The sequence below is a fragment of the Heptranchias perlo genome, chromosome 35 (genome assembly GCF_035084215.1).
Source record: "Heptranchias perlo isolate sHepPer1 chromosome 35, sHepPer1.hap1, whole genome shotgun sequence".
NCBI lineage: Eukaryota > Metazoa > Chordata > Chondrichthyes > Hexanchiformes > Hexanchidae > Heptranchias > Heptranchias perlo.
The window spans coordinates 8,560,473-8,581,871 of NC_090359.1; the positions used below are offsets into that span (position 1 = coordinate 8,560,473).

The 21,399-nt window shown below is 44.6% G+C and overlaps 1 non-coding gene across 1 annotated transcript; it reads right to left on the reverse strand.

Moving 5' to 3' along the window:
• Nucleotides 1–20,083: 20,083 nt before the first annotated feature.
• trnaq-cug (transfer RNA glutamine (anticodon CUG)) lies at nt 20,084–20,155 on the reverse strand. Its single transcript has one exon. It is a non-coding gene; the product is annotated as a tRNA-Gln (tRNA).
• Between the last annotated feature and the right edge of the window lie 1,244 nt (nt 20,156–21,399).

Here is a 21,399-nt window from a genome sequence, read left to right on the forward strand (position 1 = left end):
TGGTTGGTCTCTCCTGCCGGTGGGACCGGACATACCTTGGGATGGTGATGCAAGATTCTGAGATGTGGGCTGAGTATATGAGTGTGGCTGTGGCTGGAATAGTCTGTGGGACAGCTCTCCCAATTTTTGTACAAGTTCCCAGATGTCTGTATGGTCGATTGTGTTGGGTTTGCCTTTCGTCGTCTCCGGTGCCGAGTGGTCCATCTGGTTTTATTCTTATTCTGAATTTTTGTCGAGAGATTGGACAACTGAGTGGCTTGCTGGGCCATTTCAGAGGATAATTAAGAAGCAAGCACATTGCTGTGGGTCTGGAGTCACATATCGGCCCGACCCGGTAAGGACGGCAGGTTTCCTTCCCAAAAGGGCATTAGTGAACCAGATGGTTTTTTATGACATTCCGGTCGTTTCCATGGCCACCATGACTGATCCTTGATTTTTAAAATTCCATATTTAATTTAATTAATTGAATTTAACATCCCCAGCTGCTGTAGCGGGATTTGAACTCATGGCTCACGAGATTATTTGTCCAGGCCTTTGGATTATTCGTCCAGTAACATAATCCTTAGCTACCGTATCCGTTTTACTCTTTTTGTGGCTCGGTGTCAAATGTTTGATAATTGCCCGTGTGAAGCACCTTGGGACGTTTTACTGCGTTAAATGCATTGTTGCGAGAAGGGAGATCACAAACTGTCAGAGCTCCAGTGACACAGAGTTCCAGTAACGCAGAGCAGAAACAGATGGGTTTTCCCCATCTCAGTGTAAGTGCACTTGGAGAGAATCATGACTTCACAACGAATGGTGGAAGGATCAGGGAGTGTGATGGGAAGTGTGGTCAAGGGGGAAGAGTTTACGAAACAGATTCTAGAATGTGGTGAATGAAGACTGGACCAACAATTCGAGGGAGGGGGGGGCGATGGGGAGAACACACAGTACCAACAACAATGACAACTTGCATGGTTGGCCACATATTTGGCGACATAGGTGGAGATGGAAGTTGTCTAAACGGTTGAGTACTTCATAAATGCCACGCCACAGACTGCCCTGTACTGGAGGGCGTACAAAGGAAAGCTCTTGGTTCAATCCAAGATTGAATGAACATGGATAACTTTATTAACATTCAAAACCAACATATTTTAAAATTGATTCTCGGGTTGTGGGCGTCGCTGTCAAGGCCAGCATTTAATGCCCATTTCTCGTTGTCGTAAGGTGGTGGTGGGCCTCCTTTATGCGCTGCAGTCTAATGGTTTTATTCTTGTTATTCTCTGCAGCGGGTTTGATATCTCCGAATGGTTTGCTGGGTCACTTCAGAGGGCAGTTAAGAGTCAACACTGTTGGTGTGGGACTGGAGTCACATATAGGCCCAGACTGGGTAAGGACAGCAGGTCTCCTTCCTTAAAAAGGACATCAGTGAACGAGTAGGGTTTTTATGACAATCCGACAGCTTCACGGTCACTTCTATTGAGACCAGAATTTTATTTCCAGATTTTGTAAACAGATTTACTTCAGCTGCTGCGAACAAGTTCGGAGGTGTGAGCGAATATTTTCAGGGGACAACACATTCAAGCACATTGTGTCAATCTTTAGAGAGCACAATGCTACAATATTTTCAGGGAGTGCGGAGATTTTCCGAATGGAGAAAGCTCTTCTAAGAGCTCCATCTTTAATGGAGCATGTGGAACTGAGACAATATTTGTTCAGGTGTCCGTTGGTCAGTCTGTCTAATGGGCCTCCTGCACCATGTTTGCCTCGAATGGAGTTTTTGAAAGTGAAGCAATATTTGCATGGGTTACTGCGGACTTCATGCATTCAGGACGTCTGGAGACTATAGGAGGCGGGATGTCTATAGGAGGGAGTCACAATTCTCAGAGGATTTTGGGGAGTTTACAATTTTTACAGGACAGCCGGGGAACATTTTAATATTCAGATACAATTTATAGGAGCCTTTTGATACTCAGTATTGTGTCACTGTGTTCAGTGGTCTGTGGGAGTATTCATATTCCCCAGCAGTGTATCAACATCTGCAAGAGATCTGCGATTTTGTCAATATTTACATTGAGTAGAGAAGACGTTAAACAATCAGGCAGTTCCCGTTCATGACAAGCATTTCCAACGGTTTGTGAAAGTTTGTCAGAGGAGAATGTTAGTTCTTTCTCCCCAAGGAATCCCCAGGGTGAGATCCAGGATAAAGTTCGATATTTGTAGGGGTCCGTGAGAGTGGGTCAATATTTGTAGGGCGTGTTAGACAGTTCCACCCCCCCCCCCCCCCGCCACCCAACCCCATCGCACAGTGTGATAGTCTTTGCACAATCTGTGGCGGGCACGGAGTTCCCAGAAATGTGCCAATATTCACAGGCGGTAACCAGACCTGAGTTCCTTTCTCACAGGTGTTCCTGAGGAGGGGATTCAATCAAACATCCGTTTATTTCTGGGACTGAGTCTATATTTGAAGGGAGAATCACGTTATCTAATTCAATATCATCAGGATGCCCGCAGGGGAGTCGATTTTGACAATAATCTAAAGTTTTTCACAATATTTGCAGGGGGTACAGCGGCTAATATTTATAAGCGAACCAGAGAATGGGTCGGTTTTTGCAGGGGATTGTAGGTAATGTTTCTATATTTGGAGAGGTCATGGAATCATCATAGAATCTTATCACGTGGAAGGAGTCCACTCGGCCCATCGTGCTTGTGATGGATCTTTTAAAAAGCTGCCAAATTGGTCCCACGGACCCGCTCATTCCCCATAGTCCTGCAATTCTCTCCCTTTAAGGTCCCTGAAAGTGTTTGTGTTTGCAGACAGTACACCAGTTCTAGAATATTTGCAAATGATACCGTGAATTCTTTCGGGATTCTTCCGGTCAACTGGTGTAACAGCCGAGTAGGATCAGATTTCTCTCAGATCACAGGATTGCATCACATAAACAATCTCAAATAAATGAACGAATCTCCGCTCACTTGTCATCTGGATTCGAAGACACAGAATTTCGCAATGTCCTGGTTTTCCATCAATCATTCGAATCATCTTCTGGTGGTTTCCACTGACGTTAACATAACATGTCATAAATGGACTTTGTTCTATAAAAAGAGTCCGAGTGCAGGGGAATAGCTGAACCTGTTTGTTCAATGACTGTGATTAATTTCAATCTCAATGGATCACAATTGACTCACTGGAGGGTTTTCCCAGTGATATAAGTAAGCAGGCTCATCTCGCAGTGTCATCGGACTGTGTTTCTCATGGAAAGGGGGAACATGGATCGCAGCCAAATGCAGGGGATTCACAGATCGTCAGGTGTAAAACAAAGTGAAAGGTCAGGGTGGTCTTATATGGCACTGCTCAAGATAATGTTTCAATTTCGGAAAATACAGAGGATTTACTATCCAATCCTGGCTGCTTTTGGTGTTCCTTGTAAGTCGGTCTATGCAGATATTATTTCTGTAATTCATGCTTTAACGTATTACTGTTCTTGCCGTTTATTGACCTATCCTCATTACTGTTAGTGAGCCAGGTAATTCACTCTATTAACATCTGTAAACCATGTTCATTTGAATGACTGTTCTTATCATTTGTTATCCCACCTTCGCTACTGTTAATGGACCACGTAAGTCACTATATTCAGCTATTAGTTTTATAAACTCGCTTTCACTTTATATATGTTCGGATTATTTCTGTCACGATATCGGTTGTTATTTGTGTAGAGTATATTCAGTGTTTTGTATGGATATTAACGCTCCATGTTCCCCTGACATGATTCTTTCTCAGTCGCTTATTCACTGGTCTGAGATCTCAGTGTCTTCATTTTTCACAGCTTGTTTGATGTGGTGCAGTCTTATTAAGAGTCAGGCTTTCTTTGAGTCTGTGACACCATGAGTATTGTTGGATAATTCTTTGTGATGAACGGATTATATTGTGCTGTCTGCATTGAGCTCTCGTATCGAGTTAGAAAGAGGCCTTGCACGATTTAATCGTATCTGTGGAGATACTTTGTAATGCGGAGTTGTAGAACGAAATCAGATGGACAGATGGTCAATCTTTGAAATGATTCAGCTCCCGTCATTATCTCAATCTCCCTTACCGACCACTTTGAATTAGTATCACCGCTTTTGATTGGTTGCAATATGGTTTATGTAAATCATGTTTAACAATATCATTGTTTATATCATTAGGTCACTATAATCATACATTATTTGAGTAATTATGTTTTACTATTATTGGCGGTGTCGGTTATATCATTATATCCCCCTTTAATTGCTTCGCCTGTATTCCCCTTATGATAATGTAGCCTGTTACAATTGATTCAACTTTACGGCTCCCTCTTCCGGCATCAGTTCAATAAATGGTACATCTTCACTTTGAATTATTTAGCTAGGATCACAGATACACTTTAAAATCTTTGCCACAATCCTCTGATGATTGAATGCTCAGTGCTCTCATTGTATACCACGAAAGCCCTTTGTTACTGCCGCGTGTTTCTGGGTTGTTCGGAAAGGTTCACAATTGTCTCCGGCTCTGACTTGTTCCACCGGGCTTCCAAACTAAATCCCACGCTTCATGATTACAGATATCTCCATGATGTTCAGCTTTCCTCGAACCACTACTCTCAACGCTTCCTGAGATCCACGCTGCCACATGCACACTCTCAATCTCTCTTTTCAGCAGCACCGACCCACCCGACCTCACAGATGTCCTGATCCGCAGTTCCATTTCATCATTCGCCTCATCCGGCGCTTCAACAAAAACACTTTTTTTCGTCGTTTCAGGTGTCAAGGGCCAGAAGTAGCAAAACCTTTTAGATACCAACACCCGTTCTGATTTCTATTCCCCTTCACTTTTCTCTGACCCCATCCCTCCCTCTAATCTCACCCTTTGCCGTGTTTTCACAATCCCCTCTGAGGTTCCCGTCTTTAACCTCTAGCGATCAGTCCTCAGCAAAGGCCTCAACTTCATTCCCTTACACCCCCACCTCAATGAATTTCGAGCTTGACACGATGCTGAGCTCTTCTTTCATTGCCTTCATCTCCAAGCCCAATTCTTTGGAAAGGAGTCTTCCACCCGCCCCCAATCCACGCACAATGGACCCTTTCTCCAGCCTTCTCGTTCCAACTGAACAGTGGCCTTTTACCTTTCTTGATCTTTCCCTTGGGGATGGCTGGCGTGACATTGGGCATTTCAATTTCTCTTCACCCTTCACTCACTCTAACCTCCTTCCTTCTGAACTTGCAGCTTTCTGTTCTCTCGGGTGCAACGCCGACATTGTCATTAAACCTGTTCACAAGAGCTGTGCAGTTGTTGTTTGGCGAGCAGATCTCCACCTTGCGGAGGATGAACGCCAACTCTCTGACACCTGTTCCTACTTCCCCATAGACCATGAATCCACAGCCGAACATCAAGCCATAGTTTCCCAGGCCGTCACTGACCTCAACTCCTCTGGAGATCTTCCCTCTACGGCCTCCAACCTTATAGCCCCCCAAACCTGCACAGCCCGCTTCAACCCCCTTCCCAAGATCCAGAAACAGGACTGCCCCGGTAAACCCATTGTTCAGCCTGTTCTTCCCACACGGAACTTATTTATTCCAAGCTCGACGCTATTTTTTCTCCCCTTGTCCGGTCTCTTCTCACTTACATTCTCGACTCTTCAGGCGCCCTCTGCCAATTGAACATTTTCCAGTTCCCCGGCCCTAACCGTCTCCTTTTGAACTTGGACGTCCGGTCCGTCTGCACCTCCATCCCGAACCAGGACGACCTGCAGGCCCTCCACTTCTTCCTTGAACGTTGGTCCACCTACTTGCTATCCACCACCGACCTCCTCCGCCTGGCTGAACTTGTTCTTACATTGACCAACTTCTCCTTTGTCCCCGCTCACTTCCTCCAAATAAAAGGTGACGCCACGGGAACCCATATGGGTCCTAGCTATGCCTGCCTTTTTGTGGAATATGTGGAACATTCCTTGTTCCAGTCCTACTCAGGGCCCTCCCTCACCTCTTTTTCCGGTGCATTGATGACTGTATTGGTGCCGTTTTCTGCTCTCGATTGGAAAATTTCATCAACTTTTCTTCCAATTTTCACCATTTACTCGCCATGACATGGTCCATCTCCAACTACTCCCTTCCCTTCCTCGACTTCTCCAATGGCATTTCAGGTTTTAGGCTGTCAATCAATATCAACTGTAAGCCCACCGACTCCCACAGCTGTCTTGATTACACTTGCTCCCGCCCCGCTTCCAGTAAGGACTCTATTCCATTCTTCCAGTTTCTCTGTCTCGGTCGCATCTGTTCAGATGATGTCATCTTCTGCAACAGTGCTTGCTTTTTCCCATCTCTTACTTTTTCCTCAAACGAGGATTCCCCTTCACCGTAATTGACAGGGCCCTTGACATGGTGCCTCTGTCTTTGACCTCTTCCACAGTTCCTATGAAGCTCGAGAAACAGCACCTCCTCTTTCTGTTCGACACTTTACAACCTTCTGGACTCGACATTTATTTCAATAACTTCAGATCATAACGGCTGCTCAGATTTTTTCGGAAAGCAGTTGCTGCTAATGGTTCTGATGTTGTCATTCACAGGGCCTCGAATCCCATCTTTTGAACATTTACTTGTCCCATTACCGCCATTCTTGCCATGCACCATCATCCCTGTTGTCATTTAATAACTCCTGCCCACCACCCAAAATGAGACATTTCCTTTTGTTCTTTCCTTCCCTCCACCATCCCCTTTGCTGTGGCTCTGAAATTGCTCAAAAACTGTTAAAACTTCAACTTCTTTTTTTTATTCGTTCATGCGATGTGGGCATCGCTGGAAAGGCCATCATTTATTGTACATCCCTAATTGCCCTTGTGAAGGTGGTGGTGAGCCGTCTTCTTGAACCACTGCAGTCCGTGTGGTGTTTGTTCTCCGACAGTGCTGTTAGGTTGAGACTAACAGGATTTTGACCCAACGACGATGAAGGAACGGCGATATATTTGCAAGTCAGGATGGTGTGTGACTTGTCGGGGAACGTGCAGGTGGTGCTTTTCCCATGCGCCTGCTGCCCTTGTCCTTCCAGATGGTGGAGGTAGTGGGTTTGGGAGTGCTGTCGAAGAAGCCTTGGCGAGTTGCTGCAATCCATCTTGGAGATGGTGCACACTGCAGACGCGGTGCCCCGCTGGTAGAGGCAGTGAACGTTTCGGGTGGTGGATGGTGTGCCAATGAAGCGGGCTGCTTTGTCCTGGATGGTGTCGAGCTTCTTGGATGTTGTTGGAGCTGCACTCATCCAGGCAAGTGGAGAGTATTCCATCACACTCCTGACTTGTGCCTTGCAGATGGTGGAAAGGCTTTGGGGAGTCAGGAAGTGACTTATTGAGTCATTCCAGCATTTTCTGTTTTCATTGCAATTGGAGCTTTTGTTCAACAAAATGTTTCCTCATTATACATCAGTGATTTGATTCCCATTCATTTTTTCGAAATGTAATGTCACACCTGTGCAGGACAGTTGAAGGATACAACAGAGAAACGGTGGATAATTTTCTATTATCGCCTACTCTCATTTAATGTAAATGGTCTTAGTTTGGAGTTAAATTGTTATCTGAAGCTCATGTTCCAGTATCAATTACGAAAACTCTCATTCCTCACTGACAAGTAAAAACATACAGGAGACGAAAATTCGAAATTTTTCGGATATTTTGTTTATGAAACCCGAGAGATAGTTTTAAATTATCATTAATGTCATCAAACTATCTGAAGTGAGAGACGCATTCGAAAAAATGAAAAGGAAAATATTGAATTTATATAGCGCTTTTCCCTACCTCGGGACCTCCAATAGCGTTTTACAGCCAGTGAATTACTTCTTGAAATGTGGTCACTTTCCAAATGTAGGAAATGTTCTGATCAAAGCAGAAAATGCTGGAAAAACTCTGCAGGTCAGGTAGCATTTCTGGAGAGAGAAACAGAGTTCACGTTTGAGATCGATGACATCTCGTCCGAACTGGAAGAAGTAAAGGAAAGTAAAGCAGTTTTTAAGCAAGTACAGGGCCATGGAAAGGGGGAGGGAAGGAAAGAATAAAAGGGAAGGTCTGTGATATGGTGGAGGGCAGGCGTGATTAAATGACAAAAGGGATGATAGTGCAAGGTTAAGGGGGATGTCAACGAACAGAAGCTGCAACATGGGCTGATGCCTCCTCCATAACCCAGGGTCCCTGGATTATGGTCAGGAGCAGAAAGCTTGGCTGAACGACCTTCTTAGTAGTGAGCAAGAGCAGGATCTAGGACTCATTTACCTTCGCTAACCCAGGGTCACTGAGCAAAATTACATCAATGTGACTGCTAACTCAATTCCCACAGAGAACTTGGCTTGGCACATTCTAGAACAGTTCAGTGCCCCGCTCCAACCATTCTTGCTTTCACAATTGAAGCATGTCAGGCGCTCATTTTATTACTGCGGTTTTTCTGATTAATATGTCGCCATTTATTTATTTTCCAATTTAATGCACTTTATTTAAGGAGAAGCTGGATAAGCACAAAGTATCATAGAATAGTTACAACACGTAAGGAGGCCATTCGGACTATCGGATCCGTGCCTGCTCTCTGCAAGAGCAATCGAGCTGGTCCCACTCCCCCGCCCTATCCCCGTAGCCCTGCTTTTTTTTCCCCTTCAAGTACTTATCCAATTCTTTTTTGAAAGCCACAATTGGATCTGCCTCCACCAACGCCTGTCAGTCCATTCCAGATCCAAACCACTCGCTGTGTAAAACAAGTTTTTCTTCATGTCGCCTATGAATCTTTTGACAATCACCTTGAATCTATGTCCTCTGGTTCTTGACCCTTCCACCAATGGTAAAGGTTTCTCTCTTTCTACTCTGTCGAGGCCTTCATGATTTTGAATACCTCTATCAAGTCTCCTCGCAACCATCTCTGCTCAAAGGAGAACAACCCCAGCTTCTACAGTCCATCCACGTAACTGACGTCCCTCATCCCTGGAACCATTCCAATTAATTTCTTCTGCACCCTCTCGAAGGCCTTCACATCCTTCCTAAAGTGCGGTGCCCAGTACTGTACACAATACTCCAGCTGTGGCCCAACTACTGTTTTATAATTGTTCAACGTAACTTCCTTGCTTTTGTGCTCTATACCTCAAGTTGCACAGCCCAGGATCCCGTATGCTTTTTTAACCGCTTCCTCAACCTCCCTTGCCAACTTCAACGATTTGTGCACATATACCCCCAAATCCCTCTTTTCCTCCACGAGGGACAAAGGAAGAGAACAATGTGTTGATAGGGTTAGACAGAGAAAGGTGGGAGGAGGCGCACGTGGAGCACGCATGGGCCAGTTGGGCTGAAAAGTTTGTTTCTGAGCTATAAATTCTATGTTACTATATAATATTTTATGGTAAATAAAATGTATCTCGCAACCAGTCCTGGTGACCGGTGAAATAATTAGATTCCGTCAATTGATGCAATAACATAGATCACATCTTTCCAAAAACTCCATCAATCAGACGTCTTCGCCCTGTTTCCGATCTTTTCTCTTTTTATTCCTTCCAGTTAACGTGGTGACGATTGTGATCCTGTCTCGGGGAAAGTGCGGTCTCTCCAAATGTGTCACTCGCTACCTGGTGGCAATGGCAGTAATGGACTTACTCGTTATTATCATCGATCTGATACTGCGCCATATCCGTGTTGTTTATAATGTAGAGTTCTCTTTCATAAGATACATCCCGGTGTGTAATATCCACGCCGTCCTGCTTTACACAGTCACTGACTGTTCTGTCTGGTTCACGGTCAGTTTCACCTTTGATCGATATATCGCCATTTGTTGCCAGAATCTGAAAACCAAGTACTGTGTGGAGAAAACGGCGACTGTGGTTCTAGCAACAATTACTGTGTTTTTCTCTTTCAAAAATATTTTCTGGTTCTTTATGTACACGAATAGATATAATTTCAGCAATCTATCCTGGTTTTGTGTTGTAAAAGACAGCGTTGCAGAGTCTAAGGTGTGGGGCGCGTTTGAATTCTTTCATTATATTTTAACTCCATGCATTCCATTTCTCTTAGTCTTGCTGTTCAATGCTTTAACCGTCAGGTACATTTTAGTGGCCAACAGAGCCCGCAAGAGGCTCCTGAATCGCGTCGGTGGGGAGATTCCCAGTGACCCAGAGATGGAGAACCGCAGGAAATCCATGATTATACTGTACGCTATATCAGCAAATTTTATTCTGTTATGGACGATATATATGATATACTCTATTTATTGGCGAATGGGTTACCTGGGTTATGAGGCTATTTGTCTACCTGTGTTTGTACGGGAGTTAGGGTTCATGTTTCAACTCATGGGTTGTTGCACAAACACCTGTATTTATGCGGTGACGCAGCCCAAATTCAGAGATGAGTTGAAGAATCTGTTAAAATATCCTTTTACTGTAATTGTTAAATGAATTAAAAGATGAAAACAACTCAACACTAGAACTCAATCTCGTCTGAAATTTTATCAGTTCCACCACCGACTCGACTCAGTGATCGGGACATAATGGGTCACATGAACTGAAAACTTTCACGTTTGTCGATGGCACTGTGTTAAGAGGAACAGCAAATTCTGTACATGGGGCAGGAAATTGCAAAAGGAACAGGAGAGATGAAGTGAGTGGGCGAAATTATGACAAAAAGAAGAGATCGCAGATGCACTATTACAGACATATAAAAATTCATTAAAAAGGGAATAGTGCCAGAGGACATCATGACGGCTGATTTGATCCCGATGTTGAAAGAAAAGATAGAACCAGTCCAGTGATCTATATCCCAATTAGCTTAACATCGATGGTAGGAAAGATAATGAAATCCTTATTCAAAGATTTCAAAAGGGAATGTCATGCTTAATCAACCTTATAGAATTCTTTCAAAAAGCAACAGAAAGTGTAGACAAGGGGAATGCAGTAGATGGAATATATTTGATATTCAAAAGGCCTTCGATAAGGGTACCACATCGTAGATTCATGACTAACGTCAGAGCCCGTGGAATCAACGGAAAAGTAGCAGATAAGACAGCAAGCTGGCGACAAAACAGAAAACAGAGAGCAGTGGTTAAAGGAAGTTAATCAGACTGGCAAAAGGTGGAGGTGTTTTCCCACAAGGATCGGTGCTGGGGCCACTGTTGTTCACCATTTACATTAACGATTTGGACTCAGGAATTGGAAGCACAATTTCAAAATTTATTGATTACACCAAATTTGGTGTACATTTAAAACCAAGGAGGACTGTGACACAATGCAGGAAGACATTAATAAACTTCTAAAATGGGCATGTAATTGGCGAATGAATTTCAATATAGATAAGTGTGACGTATTGAATTTTGGTAGGAAGTATAAGGGGGGCCACATACTGCTTGGATAACAAGTCTAAATGCGGTAGAGAAGAAGAAGGATCTGGGGAAACGTCGGTTAATAAGGACATAAGAAAAGCAAACCAGGCACTGGTATTCATTTCCAGAGGGATAGCATTGAAAAGCAGAGAAGTTATGTTGAACTTGTATAAAACCCTGGTTAGACAAGAGTTGGTGTGCTATGAACAGTTCTGGTCTCCATGTTATAAAAAGACCACAGATGCAATGGAGCAGGTGCATACAAGATTTACTAGGATGATTCCACATCGAGCCTTTGCATAGGTCGCAACTCTCCTCATTGCGTCCCACAGTGTGTGAACCTCGGAGTGTGCCAGTCGGCAACACTCGGTCGTGGACAGCTCCTTCAGCTGGAACACTTGCATGTGTCAGGCGGACCAAAGGGCCTCCTTCACCGAGTTAATGGCATTCCATCAGCAGTCGATATCTGTCTTGGTCTTTGTCCCGGGGTCAGCCCATACAGCACTGCGTCCTGTGTTACCGAGCTGTTGCGGATGAACTGGGACAGATACCAACGCATCATTCTCAACATAATGGGCAGTCCATCAGGTGGTGGGCGATGGTCTCGTCCCGGCCACAGCCTCGAGCTTGCGGTGGTGCTGAGATTCGGTGCGTGTTCGAACGACCATACTGATAGCGCCCTTCTCTCCACCATCAAGGCTACACCCTGGTGAATCAGTTCTGGTGACGAGACGTTCTGCCACATGGCATCGACCCTCTGGTCGGGGAACTGCCCAATCGGATCCATCCTCTCCTTTCCCTGCAGGATTCTCAGAACGTTCTGTGCCGACCACTACCTGCCGGCCTTGTGGTCGAAGGGTTCCTCCTCATACATTTCTCAACCTGGTGGTGGGGGACGGTCCAGCTCGATGGAACATCCTGCATCCTGTGTTGGACAGGTAGATACTCAGCACGTAGCGACACTTGGTATTTGCGTACTTGGGCTCTACACCTATCCGGAGGCAGCCACACACAAAGGTGGCCATCGGGATTAGAGCGAGATTAAGTTTGCAGTTCCCCCCTTTGTCTGGGGGCTTGTACATGGTGTCCCTTTGGAAGCGTTCTCCCTTGGAAATCCAGAGAAAGTGGAAAATAGCTCGGGTAACTGTGACTGCACATTGGCGGTGAATGGGCCAATACCTTGGCCACGTAGAGCAACACCGCGAGTCCCTCACACCTTATCATCAGGTTCTTGCTAGTTATGGACAGGGCGCACCCCTCAAATACCAGGCTTATGTTTGACCTTGGCGACCCGTTCCTCCCAGTTCTTGGTGCAGGTCTGGCTCCCCCGAAACAGATCCTCACCACCTTCAGATAGTCCCTGACCATGAACGGGACAAATGATCGGGTCTCCCCAGTTAGATGTTTGTGGGGTGTTTCCCTGGTCCCCCTATTAGGTGTCCGTGGGATGTCTCCCAGGTCTCCTCAGTTAGATATTTGTGGATCGTTTCCTGGAACTTCCAGTTTGGTGATCGTGGGGTAATTCCCGACTCTCCCCAGTTAGATGTATGTGCAGTGATTCTTGGGTATCACCAGTTCGGTTTCTGTGCGGTGTTTCCGGGTCTCTCCAGTTATATATGTTTGTGGGGTGTTTCTGGCGTCTCCCAAGTTAGATGTCTATGGGGTGTTTCACGTTCTCCACAGTTAGGTATTGAATAGAATCTTAGAAACATAGAAATTTCGGCCGGAGAAGAGTTATCCAACCCAATCTCACTTTCCAGTTCTTGGTCCGTAGCCCGGCAGGTTATGGCACTTAAAGTTCACATCCAAATACTTTTTAAATGCGATGAGGGTTTCTGCCTCTACCATCCTTTGAGGCAATGAGTTCCAGACCCCACCACCCTCTGGGTGAAAAACATTCTCCTCAACTCCCCTCCAATACTTCTACCAATTACTTTAAATCTATGTTCCCAGTTTATTGACCCCTCTGCCCAGGAAAACAGGTCCTTCCTGCCCAGTCTATCTAGGTCCCATATAATTTGATATAATAAATTAAATCTCCGCTCAGCCTCCTTTGTTACAAAGAAAACAACCTAAGCCTATCCAATCTTTCCTCATAGCTAAAATTATCCAGTGCTTGCATCGTCCTCGTAAATCTCCTCTGTACCCTCTCTGGTGCCATCACATCTTTCCTGTAATGTGGGGAGCAAAACTGTGCACAGTGCTCAAGATTGGCCAAACTTGTGTTTTATATATTTCCAGCAGAGCCTCCTTCCTTTTATATTCAATTCCCCAGCTGAAATCTTAAAGTATCCCATATGCTTTCTTCACCACCTTGTCAACCTTTCCAGCTACCGTCAGGGCTCTGTGGACGTGCAGTCCACGGTCCCTTTGTTCCTCTACACCTCTCAGTATCCTCCCAATTATTGTGTACTCCCTTGCCTTATTTGCTCACATCAAATGCATTACCTCACACTTCTCCGGATTGAATTCCATTTGCCACTTTTCTGCCCACCTGACCAGTCTATTGACAGCTCTCTGCAGACTGCAGCTTCCTTCCTCTCTAACAAGCACGTGGACAATTTTTGTGTCATAAGCTAACTTCCTAATCATGCCCCCTACATTGAATACACATATATACCACAAACAGCATTGTACCGAGTACTGACCCCTGCGGAACTCCACTGGTAAGACCCTTCCAGTCACAAAGATACCCTTTGATTCCTGTCACTGAGGCAATTTTGGATCCAACATGCCACTTTCCCTTGGATCCCAGGGGCTTTTACGTTTCTTACCAGTCTGCCATGTGGGAAATTGTCAAAAGCCTTGCTAAAATCCCTCCAGACGACATCAAACGTGTTACCCTCATCGATCCGCTTTGTTACATCCTCAAAACATTCAATCAAGCTAGTGAGACACGACCTTCCCTTAACAAATTCATGCTGACTGTCCTTGATTAATCCGTGCCTTTCGAAATGACGATTAAAACTGTCCCTCAGAATTTTTTCCAATAATTTGTCCAGCACCGAGGTTATGCTGACTGGCCTGTATTTACTCGGTCTATCCCTTTTTCCCTTCTTTAACAACGATAGAATGTTAGCAGTCCTCCAATCCTCCGGCACCACGCCTGTCACCAGATAGAATCGGAAAATGATGCTCAGAGTCTCCGCTATTTCCTCCCGTGCTTCTCTTCGCAGCCTGTGATACATTTCATCCGTGCCTGGCGAATTATCTACTTTCAAAGATGCTAAATCTCTTAATATTTCCTCTCTCACTAAGTTGATCCCATCCAATATTTCACACTCCTCCTCCTTAACTACAATCTCTGCATCATCTCCCTCTTTCTTGAAGACAGACACAAAGTAATCATTAAGAACCATTCCCACATCTTCCACCTCCTCACATAGGTTACCTTTATGGTCCCCACTAGGCTCTATTCTTTCCTTAGTTATCCTCTCGATCTTTATGTATTTATAAAACACCTTTTGGTTTTCCTTGATTTTACTTGCCAATATTTTTTCATGTCCCCTATTTGCTTTCCTAATTTCCTATTTAATTTCACCCCTGCACTTTCTATACTTCTCTAGGCTTTATGCAGTATTGAGCTCTCGGTGTCTGACATGAGCTTCCATTTATTGCCTCATCTTACCCTGGATGCTCCTTGAAATCCAGGGGGCTCCAGATTTGTGATTCCCATCCTTTTTCTTTGTTGAAACATATTTGCTTTGCACCCTCACTATCTCCCCCTTGAATGCCTCCCACTGCTCTGACATTGATTTACCTTCAAGTAACTGTTTCCAGCCCACTTTGGCCAAATCACATCTCAGCTTTGTAAAATTGGCCTTTCCCCAATTAAGAACTTTAACTCCAGGTCCAACTTTGTCCTTTTCCGAAACGACGGTAAATCTAACTGAATTGGGCTGCTGGCAATTTGCAAACCTCTCTCACCAGGAGAATTGCAAGCTCTGGACAATTCCATCTCCAAACTTGCACTTTGACTCGGCCCTTTCTTATTCATACCTTCAGCTTCCCCATGTCCGCTCTGCGAAGTATCGATGATCAGCAAATCACATAGCGACTGTCAAATCCATCGTTTCCCTCGTCACTGCTTCTGTTTCACACTTCTCAGCGCAGCTGGTATTGCAGCCTTGCCAGATAATCAGTGTATAAAGTTTGTAAGGCACTGATGGATAAAGGTTGGCGTCAAAATAAAATGTAAACTTTACCCGAGGACACAGTGCCTGCATTTCAAGAAACAATGCGTGGAATTTCTGTAAGTTTGCCTGCTGAATGCAGATTGCAAAGAAAAGTTCAGCAAACACCATTCTTTGGTGCAGTGAAACGCAACATTAGAAAACAAAGAACTTTCTCTTCTGCTGATTTGGTAAATCAAAAGACAGGTTGAGCTTAGGACCTGAAATCTATCAAAAAGATCGATTCTCATTTATTCAGGCTGCGAACTGCCCATCAACAGAGATTGGATTCCAGGTCCCTTTTATTTATTTGCCGAAAAGTTGTAAACGAATGGGACAAAAGTTGAAATTCCACCGAGATTTGAACTCGGAATCACTGGTTTTAAAGTCCAGATTGATCATCATTACACCATTGAACCCATTCATTAATGCAAACGGCATCCTCTCAATCTTCTCTGTTACAAGAAGAACAATCCCAGCTTCTCCAGTCAATCCGCCTAACTAAAGTCCCTCATCCCTGGAATCATTCCAGTAAATCTCGACTGCACCCTCTCGAAGGCGTTCACATCTTTCCAAAAGCGCGGTGCCCAGAACTGGACACAATACTCCAGTTGTGGTCGAACTATTTTTTTTTAAAAGTTCATCATGACTTCAATACTTTTGTACTAGATTCCTCCATTTTCAAGCCTAGGATCCCGTATGTTTTTTTTAAGCGCTTCCTCAACCTGTCTCGCCACATTCAACGATTTGTGCACATATTCCCCCAGATCTCTCGGTTCCTGTACCCCTTTTAGAATTGTGCCCTCTAGTTTATATTGCTTCTCCTCGTTCTTCCTACCGAAATGTATCACCTCGCATTTTGCTGCGTTCATTCTCAACTGTGACGTGTCCGCCCATTCCACCAGCCTGTCCATATCCTCTTGAAGTCTATCATTATCCTCCTCACTGTTCACTACACTTCCAAGGTTTGTGTCATCTGCAAATTTGGAAATTGTGCCCTATGCACACAAGTCAAAGTCATTAATATATATAAAAAATGCAGTGGTTCCAAATCCGATCTCTGGGGAACAACACTGTATACCTCCCTCCACTGCATGCCGTTCATCACGACACTCTGGTTCCTGTTACTGAGCCAATTTTGTATCCATGCTGCTACTGCTCCTTTTATTCCATGGGAATCAATTTTGATGATAAGCCTATTATACGACACTTTATCAAACGCCTTTTGAAAGTCGAAAACCACCACATCAATCGCGTTGCACTCATCTACCCGACCTGTTACCTCATCAAAAATTCTGTCAAGTTAGTTAAACACAATTTCCCTTTAACAAAAGGCGAAATCGAAACAAGGAGCTCGATCCTCATTGATTGAGGCTGCGAACTGCCCACCAACATGGATGGTATTCCACGTGCCTTTTATTTGTTTGCCCAAAAGTTAGAAACGAATGAGACAAAACTTGAGGTTCCATCGAGATTTAAACTCGGATTGCTTGATTCAAAGTCCAGAATGCTCACCATTACACCATGGAACCCACTCGTTGATAAAGTTGCTCCCTCCCTTGAAAGACACTTCGCTGCTTTATCAGCATTGCCATGGCGCTGCATGACTGACTGCTCGATGCTGCTGGCAAACCTCTCCCATCAGCAAAAATTCAAGCATTGGTCAATTCCAACCTGCCACTTTGGCTCGGCCCTTTTTCATCCATACTTTCAGCTCGTTTGGTTGGATAATCATTGTATAAACATTGCAAGGCACAGTTGCATAAAGTTTGGAGTGAAAAAAAAAAGACCTCAGGTTTAATCGACATTTGAATTTGGATCGCTGGAGTCCAAGTATAGAATGTTCACCATTACACGACGAACTAACTCATTACCTGAGCCAGCACAAACCAGCCAAAGAAACTTGTCCCTTTCATTAGCACTGCCAGAATGCGAAATCACTGAACCCTCGAGGCGACCAGGCAAACCTCTCCCATCAGCAGAACTGAAACTTCTTTAAATGAAAATGTAAACTTTGAAAGAGGACACGATGCATAAAGTTTGCCTGCCTTTCAAGAAACAGTGCTTTGAATTTCTACATGTTTGCCTGCTGAGTGCAGATTGGAAAGAAAAAAATCAGCAAACACCATTCTTTGTTTCAGTGAATCTAAGCATTACAAAAAAACAACTTTCTCTTCTGTAGATTTGTGAAAGCAAAAGACAGGCTAAGCTTCGAGTCTCATTGAAAGGTGATAGCACGGAAGGAAGCCATTCAGCCCTTGGAGTCCTGACGGCTGTATGCAAAAGCAAACCAGCTGGTCGCACACCCGTGCCCTATCCCCGTAGCCCCGCACATGTTTTCCTTTCAAGTACTTATCCAGTTCCCTTTTGAAAGCCATGATTGAATCTGCCTCCACCGCCCCCTCTGGCAGTGAAATCCAAATCAAAACCACCAGCTGTGTAAAAACGTTTTTTCCACATGTCACCTTTGTTTTTTTTGCCAGTCGCCGAAAATCTGTGTCCTCTGGTTCTTGACCCTTACGCCAACCGTTTCTCTCTATCTATTCTGACTGGACACTTCATGATATTAAATACCACTGGAAAATCTCCTCTCAATCTTCTCTGTTCCAAGATGAATAACCCCAGCTTCTCCAGTCAATCCACATGACTAAAGTCGCTCATCGCTGGAATCAATCCAATGCCCTCTGCACTCTCTCTTCGGCCTTCACATCCCACTTGACTTGCGGTGCCCAGAACTGGACACAATACTCCAGTTGTGGTCGAACCAGTTTCTTTTCAAGGTTCATCATGACTTCCTTGCTTTTGTACTCAATGCCTTTTTTTATAACGCCCAGGATCCCGTATGTTTTTTTAACCGCGTTCTTAACCTACGCTGCCATATTCAACCATTTCTGTACATGTACCCCCAGATCTCTCTGTTCTTATACCCCATTTAGAATTGTGCCCTCTAGTTTATATTGCTTCTCCTCGTTCTTCCGACCGAAATGTATCACTTCGCATTTTTCTGCGTTAAATTTCACCTACCACATGTTCGCCCATTCCACCTGCCTGTCTATATCCACTTGAAGTTTATCACTATCCTCCTCACTGTTCACTACACTTCCAAGGTTTGTGTCATCTGAAAATTTTGAAATTGTGCTCCCTACACCCAAGTCCAAGTTATTAATATATATCGATAAGGGCAGTGGTGATCACACCGACATCTGGGGAACACCACTCTACACCTCCTTCCAGTCCGAAAAACAACCGTTCATCACTACTCTCTGGTTCCTGTCACTGAGACATTTTTGTATCCATGCTGCTACTGCTCCTTTGATTCCATGGGGATCAATCTTGATGACAAGCCTATTATACGGCACTTTATAAAACGCCTTTTGAAACTCTATATACACCACATCAATCGTATTGCCCTCATCTAACCTCTCTGTTACCTCATCAAAAACTCTATCAAGTTAGTTAAACACGATTTGCCTTTAACAAAAAGGCCAAATTTATACAAGGAGCTCGATCCTCATTGATTGAGGCTGCGAACTGCCCACCAACAGGGATGGGATTCCAGGTGTCTTTTATTTGTTTGCCCAAAAGTAAGAAACGAATGGGACAAAGGTTGAGGTTCCATCGAGATTTGATTTCCGATCGCTGGATTCAACGTCCAGAGTGCGCACCATTACACCATGAAACCCACTCATTACCAAGGTTGGCCCCCTCCCATGGAAGACACTTCGTTGCTTTATCAGGATTGCCATGGCGCCGCGTGACTGACTGCTCGATGCTGCTGGCAAACCTCTCCCATCAGCAAAACTGCAAGCACTGGTCAATTCCAACCTGCCACTTTGGCTTGGCCCTTTTACATCCATACTTTCAGCTCGCTTAGTTGGATAATCAGTGTATAAACATTGCAAGCCACTGATGCATAATATTTGGAGTAAAAATAAAAGACCTCGATCTTCAGTGATCGAAGCTGCGAACTCTCCACCAACAGGGATTGGATTCCAGGTGCCTTTTAATTGTTTGTCCTTAAGTTGCAAACGATTGGGACAACATTCGAGGCTGAATCGAGATTTGAATCGCTGGAGTCTAAGTCATTAATGTTCACCGTTGCACGACGAACTCATTCATTACTTCAGCTAGCACAAACCAGCCAAAGACACTTGGCTCTTTCCTGAGCACTGCCAGAATGCGACATCACTGAACCCTCGAGGCTACCGGCAAACCTTTCCCATCAGCAGAACTGCGACTTCTTGAAAATGTCCACTTTGCCCGAGGACACGATCCGAGCAATGCCTGCCTTTCAAGAAACAATGCTTTGAATTTCTACATGTTTGCCTGCTGAATGCAGATTGCAATGAAACGTTCAGCAATCACCATTCTTTGCTGCAGTGAAACTCAGCATTACACAAAAAAACAACTTTCTCTTCCGTTTTTTTTTGGGAAAGCAAAAGAGCGATTGAGCTGATGACCTGAAATCGATAGAGGCAGCTGCACCCTCATTGATTGAGGAAGCGAAATTAACAGCAACAGGGATTGGTTTCGAGGGACATGATATTTTTGAGCCCCACAGTTGCAAGCCAATGGGACGAAAATAAGACAGATTCCACCGAGATTTGAACTCGGATCGCTAGATTCAGAGTCTAGAGTGCTTACCATTACACCATGGAACCCACTGTTGAGCTCAGCCAGCAACCACCATTCACAGACATTTGGACCTTTTCTCAGCACGACCTTTCGAGGCTCCTGCCAAACCTCTCCCATCAGCAAAACTGCAAGAATTGGACAATTCCAAACTGCCACTTTGAATCGGCCCTTCCTCATCCACACCTTCAGCTTCCATCCTTTCCCCTCTGCTAAGAATCGATGCTCAGCCAATCACACAGCCACTGTCAAATCTATCGCTTCCCTCGTCACTGCTTCTGTTTCAATCTGCTCAGCGCAGCTCCAGTTACAGTTTTGCCGGATAATCGGTGTATAAATATTGCAAGGCACTAATGCGTACAGTTTGGCGTTAAAGCAAAATGTAAACTTTGCCCGAGGACACGATCCAAGCAATGCCTGCATTTCAAGAAACAGTGCTTTGAATTTCAACAAGTTTGCCTGCTGAATGCAGATTGGAATGAAAAATTCAGCAAACACCATTCTTTGTTGCACTGAAAACAACTTTCTCTTCTGTAGATTTGGGAAAGCAAACGACAGGCTGAGCTTCTGGACTCATAGAAAGGTGACAGCGCGGAAGGAGGCCATTCAGCCCATCGAGTCCTGACGGCTCTATACAAAAGCAAACCAGCTAGTCGCACACCCCTGCCCTATCCCCGTAGCCCCGCACATGTTTTCCTTTCAAGTAATTATCCAGTTCCCTTTTGAAAGCCATGATGATATCTGCCTCCACCGCCCCCTGTGGCAGTGCATTCCAGAAATGTTTTTCCACATGTCGCCTTTCTTTTTTTTTGCCAGTCACCTAAAATCTATGTCCTCTGGTTCTTGACCCTTCCGCCAATAGGAACAGTTTATCTCTATCTATTCTGGCTCGACACATCATGATATGAAATACCTCTGGAAAATCTCCTCTAAATCTTCGCTGTTCCAAGAAGAACAACCCCAACTTCTCCAGTCTATCGACTTTCCATCCCTTTGTTGATGAGCGACACCAGACTGATGGGGCGGTAATTGGCAGGATTGTATTTGTCCTGCTTTTTGTTGACAGGACATACCTTGGCAATTTTCCACATTGTCGGGTAGATGCCAGTGTTGTATCTGTACTGGAACAGCTTGGATAGAGGTGCAGCTAGTTCTGGAGCACAAGACTTCAGCACGACAGCCGAGATGTTGTCGGGGCCCATAGCCTTTGTTGTATCCAGTGCAATCAGCCGTTTCTTGATATCGCGTGGAGTCAATCGAATTGGCGGAAGAC